Genomic DNA, 8,997 nt, shown 5'->3' with positions numbered 1-8,997 from the left:
GTGGACCTGTCTAAGCCCGACTACTGACCGAGTCCTGTAAAGTTTTTTATTTTCAGTTTTATCTTTATGTTCAATCAAAGTGTTGTAGTGTTTATTGAATCCGTCTGTTTTAGATTAGTCAGCCAGTAACAAATATTTCCATTATTCAAATTCAATCAGTGGTGTTCGGTGTTGGCGGAGTGCGGACGCGAGGTTCGAAACGAAAAACTAGGCCTAACTTAGTGAGATTAAGAATGGGTGTCAGTGAACTGGTTGGTTATTGTTGTTATGCTGAGATAAAAACAGCTTCGCTTTCACAATAGTCTAGTAAGCTAGACCCAACTTAGCCTAGTTGCCGTTGAAGTAAAATTTCATAAAGGAAGATTAACTCAAAGGTGATTATTATCAACGGCTGCATTGCGTGTTTAGGCCTATACATTTTGACACAGGCCTAGCCTAAGTTATTTTTAGGCTAAGGCTAGGCCTACTCTTTAACTGTAACAAACAGGATCATTATTTAGTTCCAGGATATAACTTAACTTAAGTACTTGTGAACCTGTCAATAACTCACCAATAAGTAGTCCCTAAGTTACGGGACTCCCTATTTTGTTGACCCGGGTCAACAAATTCAATATATTAAGAAAAAAAAACACTTGGAATGTAGATATTTACATGAAACTTGGAACAAAGGTATATAAACATGTATTCTACTCGTATGTAAAATTTGGTAACGATAAAAAAATATTTATCTACTTTATAAACTAAAAACCGCCCAAAATAGCTCATTTTATTTTGTTGACCCGGGTCAATCGCCTAAAAAAGGTACTTATAATTAAGCTATATACATGAAACTTGGAACGAAGGTATATCCACATGTATTCTACAGGTATGTTAAATTTGGTAACGATTAAAAAATAGTTACCTATTTTATTAACAGAAAACTGCCGTAAAAGCTAATTTAATTTTGTTGACCCGGGTCAATCGCCAATAAAATGTACTTATAATTAAACTATATACATGAAACTTGAAACGAAGGTATATAAACATGAATTCTACACGTATGTAAAGTTTGGTAACAATTAAAAAAGAGTTACCTATTTTATTAACAGAAAACTGCTGTAAAAGCTAATTTCATTTCGTTCGACCCGGGTCTCTCGCCAATAAAAGGTACTTATAATTAAACTATATACACGAAATTTGGAACGAAGGTATATAAACATGAATTCTACATGTATTTAAAATTTGGTAACAATTAAAAAATAGTTACCTATTTTATTAACAGAAAACTGCCGTAAAAGCTAATTTCATTTTGTTGACCCGGGTCAATCGCCAATAAAAGGTACTTATAATTAAACTATATACATGAAACTTGGAAGGAAGGTATACCCACATGTATTCTACTCGTATGTAAAATTTGGTAGCCTAACGAGAAAAAAATATTTATCAATTTCATTGACTAAAAAACTCTAAGTACCTTTTATTGGCGATTGACCCGGGTCAACAAAATAAAATTAGCTATTTTGGGCGGTTTTTAGTTAATAAAATAGGTGAATAATTTTTTAGTGTTACCAAATGTTACATACGTGTAGAATACATGGAGATATACCGTCTTTCCAAGTTTCATGTATATAGTTTAATTCTAAGTACCTTTTATTGGTGATTGACCCGGGTCAACAAAATGAAATTAGCTTTTACGGCAGTTTTTTGTTAATAAAATAGGTAAATATTTTTTAATTGTTACCGTACCAAATTTAACATACATGTAGAATACATGTGGATATACCTTCGTTCCAAGTTTCATGTATACAGTTCAATTCTAAGTACCTTATTTAGGCGATTGACCCGGGTCATCAAAATAAAATGAGCTATTTTGGGCAGTTTTTAGTTAATAAAATAGATAAATGTTTTTTAATCGTTACCAAATTTAACATACGTGTAGAATTTGTTCCGAGTTTCATGTATATAGTTTAATTCTAAGTACCTTTTATTGGTAAATTAACCCGGGTCAACATAATGAAATTAGCTTTTTACGGCAGTTTTTTGTTAATAAAATAGGTTAATATTTTTTAATCGTTACCAAATTTAACATACGTGTAGAACACATGTGGATATACCTTCGTTCCGAGTTTCATGTATACAGTTCAATTCTAAGTATATTTTTTAGGCGATTGACCCGGGTCAACAAAATAAAATGAGCTATTTTGGGTGGTTTTTAGTTAATAAAATAGGTAAATAATTATTTATCGTTACCAAATGTTACATATGTGTAGAATACATGTAAATATACCTTCTTTCCAAGTTTCATGTATATAGTTTATATTCTAAGTACCTTTTATTGGTAAATTAACCCGGGTCAACATAATGAAATTAGCTTTTTACGGCAGTTTTTTGTTAATAAAATAGGTAAATATTTTTTAATCGTTACCAAATTTAACATACGTGTAGAATACATGTGAATATACCTTCGTTCCAAGTTTCATGTATACAGTTCAATTCTAAGTACCTTTTTTAGGCGATTGACCCGGGTCAACAAAATAAAATGAGCTATTTTGGGCGGTTTTTAGTTAATAAAATATATAATTATTTTTTAATCGTTACCAAATAAAACATATTTGTAGAATACATGTTGATATACCTTTGTTTCAAGTTTCATGTATATAGTTAAATTCTTAGTACCTTTTTTAGGCGATTGACCCGGGTCAACAAAATAAAATGAGCTATTTTGGGCGGTTTTTAGTTAATAAAATAGGTAAATATATTTTTATAGTTACCAAATGTTACATACGTGTAGAATACATGTGGATATACCTTCGTTCCAAGTTTCATTTAAATATCTACATCCCAAGTGGTTTTTTCCTAAATATATTGAATTTGTTGACCCGGGTCAACAAAATAGTCAGTCCCCTAAGTTACCCCTTCTAAAAATCAATAAACGGCACTGTTTTTTCCGTTTTGCGGAAAAATACGGCCGCACACAGTACCCTATTACCAATATGGTCACGAGGTAAAGGACACCTTAACGCACAAGTCCGTAGCATGGTCATAGCCTATACCAGGAATACAGGAGGGTCATAATAAGGGCTTAAAATGACAAACTGGGCTTTACTTACTTTATTTACTAGGCTTTATTTACTTGGGCAAGTTGGGCTTTAACTAACTTATGCAGATTCTTGGCTGTAAATGTTTTGAAGTTAGGTAGGTTAGATTAGGTGTTTAGATGTTGTGACATGGTAACCTGAGCACTCTTAAGTTTGTTTGCTGGCGGAATTTCACCCGGTGGCAGATTTGAGAGTCAAATGAAAATAGACAGAGCGTGATAAATTGTGAATTTTACCCCTTGTCCATATAACTAGCGTTCAGGCAACTGTAGATGTAAGGCCTAGATTATACCCCCGGAATTTTATCCCCAGAAATTATACCCCGGATTTATACCCCCCAATTTTTTACTCCTCCCCGTCCCTCCCAGAATTTTTCTCCTGGATTTTTAGGCTACCCCTTGGAATTTTCCCCCTGTGCAAATAACTTATATAGGAGTTGTGAGATTAGGCTATTTAATTTTCTTATTTCAGGTTTGATTGAATAGTAGGCCTAAACATTATAAAAACAGATAATTAAGTAGCCTAGACCTATTTCAATATATTTGTATTCTCAGGTGCTAAAGAAACAGGTTTCGATGTTTAATTTTGACATCGAGTTTTGGGATTTGACTTTTGGGGCCAACTGTTAGTTAATATGTATGTAAACAAACTGGGTCTAGCCTATTTGAATGATAATTGGGTTAAACATTTCTTAAATGATTTACTATACGACCGTGGAAAATCAATTTATATTTAAAAGATACGCAGAGGATACGCGACCGGTAACCGGACGTGGATTAGGCGTCCGGCAGTTACTGTCATAACCTAACCTAACCAACCAAACTTGCTGATAGTGAAAAAAATCAAATCAAGGTTCAATTCTCTTCATACCATAAAATTATAAATGCCGAAAATTATAACAAAAGATGTACAGTTAAGAAGAAATTACATTCAAAGCTAAATCTGTGACAAAAAGTTAAAGATACTGATGGGTTTCGAACCGGGGACCTCTCGCATATCAGCCGAGCACTCTATCCACTACACCACGAACACTGATGGCTGAACATCGTATCATTGTGGTAATGGCGTTCCGGGACCCCCTACCGGACGCCTAATCCACGTCTGGTTACCGGACGCCTAATCCACGTCTGGTTACCGGACGCGTATCCTCTGTGTAAAAGATAATGGATTATTCTCGAGCACTGATTTCTATATCTGGCCAGAGGGTAAAAATCTGGGCCGCAGATTAGGTACATTTTCAGCTGACTTCATTGAGCAGTGGCCAATGTTAGAAGTGGGGAATGGCCAACCCATTTGGGCGATTTTGATTTTTTTTTTGAAATTTCAAAAGCGGCTTCGGTATTATTTTTTCTACAGATTTTTTATGGGGAATTCATTATATACATTTTGTTGATAATCTAATTCCCTACATAGAAAAATATAACATGTTAGGAAAATATTTTTTTTTTTAATAAGTTTATGGGGCGAAATACCTATAATAACAAACGGAGAACCGAAAAAATTGAAAACCGTACAGTGTTAGTTTGTGTTGTAAAAAGTTATATAATATATGTGTATACTAATAATGATATATACATGTTTGTAAAGCTAATGAAGTAAGAAATCAAAAAAAGTCATAAAGTTCATGGTAAAAATACTTTTTATTTATTTAAAATCATGTTTTTGTATTTTAGCAATTTTGTGAGAAAAAAATCATAGTATTTAGTAGGCCTATACAACTTTTGTACCAAATGTTTTTACTTCAAACCAACATAAACATCTTTTAGTGTATTCAATTACCTAGCCCACATAAAAATGTATAACATGTTGGGTAAAAATTTTTGTTTTTACTTGCTAGGGGCATAATAATATAAATAGGCTAAACGGAAAACCTCGAAATACAACCAAAAGAAAATACAACAATTTATAAACACAATTTGACACTATTCAGTAAATATTCATGCATTATAAAATACATGAAGATTACTGTTATATAGGCCTACACATACACATTTCTAAAAAAATACGAAATAATAACGAATTTAGTAATCAATCGCGGATAAAACGAGAGCGAAAACTCACCAGCAACAACACGCAATGGTGAATACAAGGCACTTTGTGCATGAGATCTTGACAGTAGTGACGCACTTTCGTCGTCTTAGTGAGAGAAACCGAAAATAACCCTGAGCGCAAGGCTGCCATTATCACAAGCTACATTTCTTCCTCTTCAAAATGACATATTATATGACTAGTAATAATAACTTACACTGTAGGCTATGTAATTTGTACTAGTGGCCTGTAGAGGCCATAGCCCCTAATTTAGACTACAATAACAAAAACCATATATAAAAAGACAAATATTCTAAATATGTTTCTAAAATTATCAATTTTATGTTACCGTACTTAAAATAACAGTGTTTCTTGTTTTATATATCTTGGTTTTCCTTCCGTTGGAGTTGTATGTGTCAATGAAATAGCCTACAATCTTACTAGCCTAATATTATAAATGTGAAAGTTTGTGTATTTGTTTGTTTGTTTGTTTGAAGTTCAATCACGCATAAACCACTGGACGGATTGGGCTGAAATTTTGCATGATTATAGCTCACATTCCCGATTAACATATAGGCATATTCTTATCTCAAAAATCCTTTCGGGCTCCACCCCAGTGGCTCTGTTATTTTCCATGTTAACCTTATGAGTATTCATATTTAAAGTGAATAAAATAATTTAGTCAGCTGTTTTACCTTAAAAAGTTGGTTCTATGGTATGCACAAGCATTTAAGTTACCTATAAGATTTACCAACAGGGTGCTGCACTTACTTTTTTGCATTTATGGAAACAGCTAATTTGAACTATACTAAGCAACAACAAAAAACTATAACATGCAATGAGAACTGTCAAAGTAGGATTGTTTACAGTTACTTTTATGTTTTTAATTTCATGAATCATTTGTGATATTTTGCGAATCTTTAACAATTTATTTTTCTCTACTGTTTAGGTGAAGTGATAGAATATTATGGCTATGGTAGATGGTAAATTAGCTATAGTATACCGTAAATTTAAAGAAGCAAATTTTATCAAATCGTGTCCTCCCCAATTGCAAACACAAAGCTTGAGTATAACTGCAATAATCATTTTATACTTATATGCCAATCCCGTACGAAGGACGGGTACTCTGCTAGTTGTAAAATAATGATTAAATCAATAACACAACATATTACAAATTGAAACGTGCACACGGTTGGCCTGAGCCCGGAGAGCGACGAATCAGAGCTGAAATCATACAGCCAAACATTGCACATCTTTTCTAATTTAAAATTTAAGGTTTGTTTTGTAATCTTACGAACTCTGTTATAGTTTCCATTTTGAGAACCAAATGTAAAGGTTAAAATTATTATTAATTATTATGAAGGCAACTCCCCATTTGGCAGTGGTAAGTCAGAAATATATCTATGAATTTGTCCCTGAATTTAAGACAGTTAGGCCCATTTCCCGGAATCTCTTTTTGTGTAGCGGAAAGCGACGCAATAGCCTAGCATTGCACTGTTGTGCACTAGTATTGCCTTATGTTTTTTTATGAAGTTCGAATTATGTAAAAACAGTTAGTTCGTCATTTACTTGTGGTTCTGGAATGTCCAACATGCGTTGAAATGTCCATTTGTGGCCTCCTCTGCGAAGTGAAATGCGCCACAATGCATGCAAGTGCTAGAGGACCTAGATTGCGAGAAACAACTCAACTCATTTTCCAGCGTTCTTCTAAAGACAGGTTGTAAAACAGCTTCTGGATTTCTTTCACAGTTAGGCCCTACATGGCGTTCTCTTTTGTATTTCTTAAGTCTGTTGAATTCATGGACACTCTTCCACGTCTTGCAGGTCTTCCCCTACCCTGACTTGTTACGTCACTCAAAAAACGGAAAACAAAAAAAATAAACACAATTCATTTTGAAACATTATTTACCAACATTGACGTTCGGAATAAATGTAAACATTGCAAATAAATAAGTAACAGCTGATAGAATGCAGACGTTTTTCAGTCCCCATGCATTTCTTATGGGGGATATTTTACGTTATATCTCGTTTTCTGGTAACTTTATGGGAATTCTGCTATTTTTCCCGAGTCCCTGGGGTCAAGACCTTTAACTTTAGACCCCCCCACGTTTCTGCGACTTACCAGACGGCCACAATTTTCTGGTAAAATTTTGGTCTTACAGAATTATATATATAGATTTTCCATACAGTCTCCTGACGACGGTTGGCCATTTGTTATAAATTTTGAAAACAGCTGTTTTCATAAAATCGTACCGGTTGTCCAATCAATATTTAGTTCTAAAATATCACTACCACAATGAAGATAAAATCAATGGCTATCCAGTGGTACCACCCGCAACATCCCAAGACGAAAATTACCCGAGCAGGGTAATGCCAAACAAGACGTGTTTTGCCAGTTCCCAAGGGTCGGCTGCTTAAGTCGTTCCGCGCCAAAAATTCATTTGATTTCTTATCGTCGTGGCACTGTTATACCTGCTACAGGGTTTGTTTATGCAATAAAACGAAAGTTCAGAATGTGATCTTTCGAATGGTATATATATTATTCTCATCTGAGTTGCAGTTGATTATAAGTGTTTTTTTACCGTTAAAATAATTTCGGCCCATACCGTCACCAGACGACGGCTGGCCATTCTAAGCATCAACGTCAAACCGTCACCAGACGACGGTTGGCCACTGCTAGGGTTAAGGGGGTAAAATTCAGGGGGTGAAATTCCAGCCCGTACAATCTAGGTTTTATCTTTGATGTGTTCTGATTAAATTCACAACCGCATAAAAATATAGCCTACGGTAAGTCAAATTCCACTTTTAATTTATTGATCTGATGTTGCGCAACTCAAAAGTTCACGCCCGGAATTTTACCTCATGGTTTGTGACGTCAGGTTTGCTCAGGGGGTAAAGTTCCAGGGGGATAAAATTCTGATTAGGCCTAGGCCTGTATAATTCCGATAATATATTACTTAACCTAATCCCGATCCAAACAGTAAAAGAACCCTTGGTAGCTTTAATAACCAGTATGCTAATTTAACATATTCCTAATTTAAGAACACTCATTTAGGAACAGTTCCGTAGAGAACCTTCAATTTGTCTGTATTACCGTTCTGGATGCAATTTTTGATTGTCGATTATGTAAATCTTTACGGAAAGTAAATAAAAGAAACGTCTTAGCCTATAACACTTAAAAAATTTATTTACGCTTACAGTAGGCCTATACTGTTACTCACAAGACGGAAAATATGCAAAAAAAGATGGTAAGTTTCAATAGCCTACAGGACTCAGAACACCATGAGTAAAATACTGCATCCAAAAATAGAAGATTGTAACAAATTTGACGCTAAGGGCATCTATAAAAACAATTGTAACGATTGTGATAGCTTTTACATTGGACCGACTGTGAACTTCGTGAACCGCTTCATAAACCGCTTCATAAGCCACATCTCTTGAAACCATCTTTTTTGTATATTTACCGTCTTGTGAGTAACAGTATAGGCCTAAGCGTAAATATATTTTTTAAGTGTTATAAGACGTTTCTTTTATTTACTTTACGTAAATTTAATAACACGTACAATACTGATCAAGAAGTTATTTGGTAAATCAATTGTAAAGTAACGAGTTTGGCTAAGTTCGATATTGTTTTTTTGCCACGACTCTTTTCAAGAAGGCCTTTACAGTAGCCTACTGTACCGGTAATGTAACTAGGCCTAATTGGCTATCCAGGTGAAAGTCAAAAGTTCTAGCTGCTGTAAGATATGTTAAACATTATACAGTATTTGATTGGGTGCCGGCTAGTGATAATTTACTCCCAAAAGGAATTTCAAGCTATAGGCTTATAAATTGTGTTTTAAGTTAAAAGTTATCAAATGGTAGTTAAAATGTATCAATGGACATGAATGCT

The 8,997-nt window shown here is 34.2% G+C and overlaps 1 protein-coding gene across 1 annotated transcript in view; it reads left to right on the top strand.

Moving 5' to 3' along the window:
• Window positions 1-8,997, top strand: part of LOC128989654 (uncharacterized) — a 29,112-nt gene continuing 20,115 nt past the window's right edge. The window contains exon 1 of the mRNA XM_054411620.1: window positions 1-374. The gene's annotated coding sequence lies outside the window, so the exon portion shown is untranslated. The remainder of the gene's footprint in view (window positions 375-8,997) is intronic.

The sequence above is a fragment of the Macrosteles quadrilineatus genome, unplaced genomic scaffold (genome assembly GCF_028750875.1).
Source record: "Macrosteles quadrilineatus isolate MER2022 unplaced genomic scaffold, UCM_ALF_1.0 Scaffold_3__2_contigs__length_128488019, whole genome shotgun sequence".
NCBI classification, from domain to species: Eukaryota; Metazoa; Arthropoda; class Insecta; order Hemiptera; family Cicadellidae; genus Macrosteles; species Macrosteles quadrilineatus.
This window is presented reverse-complemented; position numbering and strand designations above follow the sequence as displayed.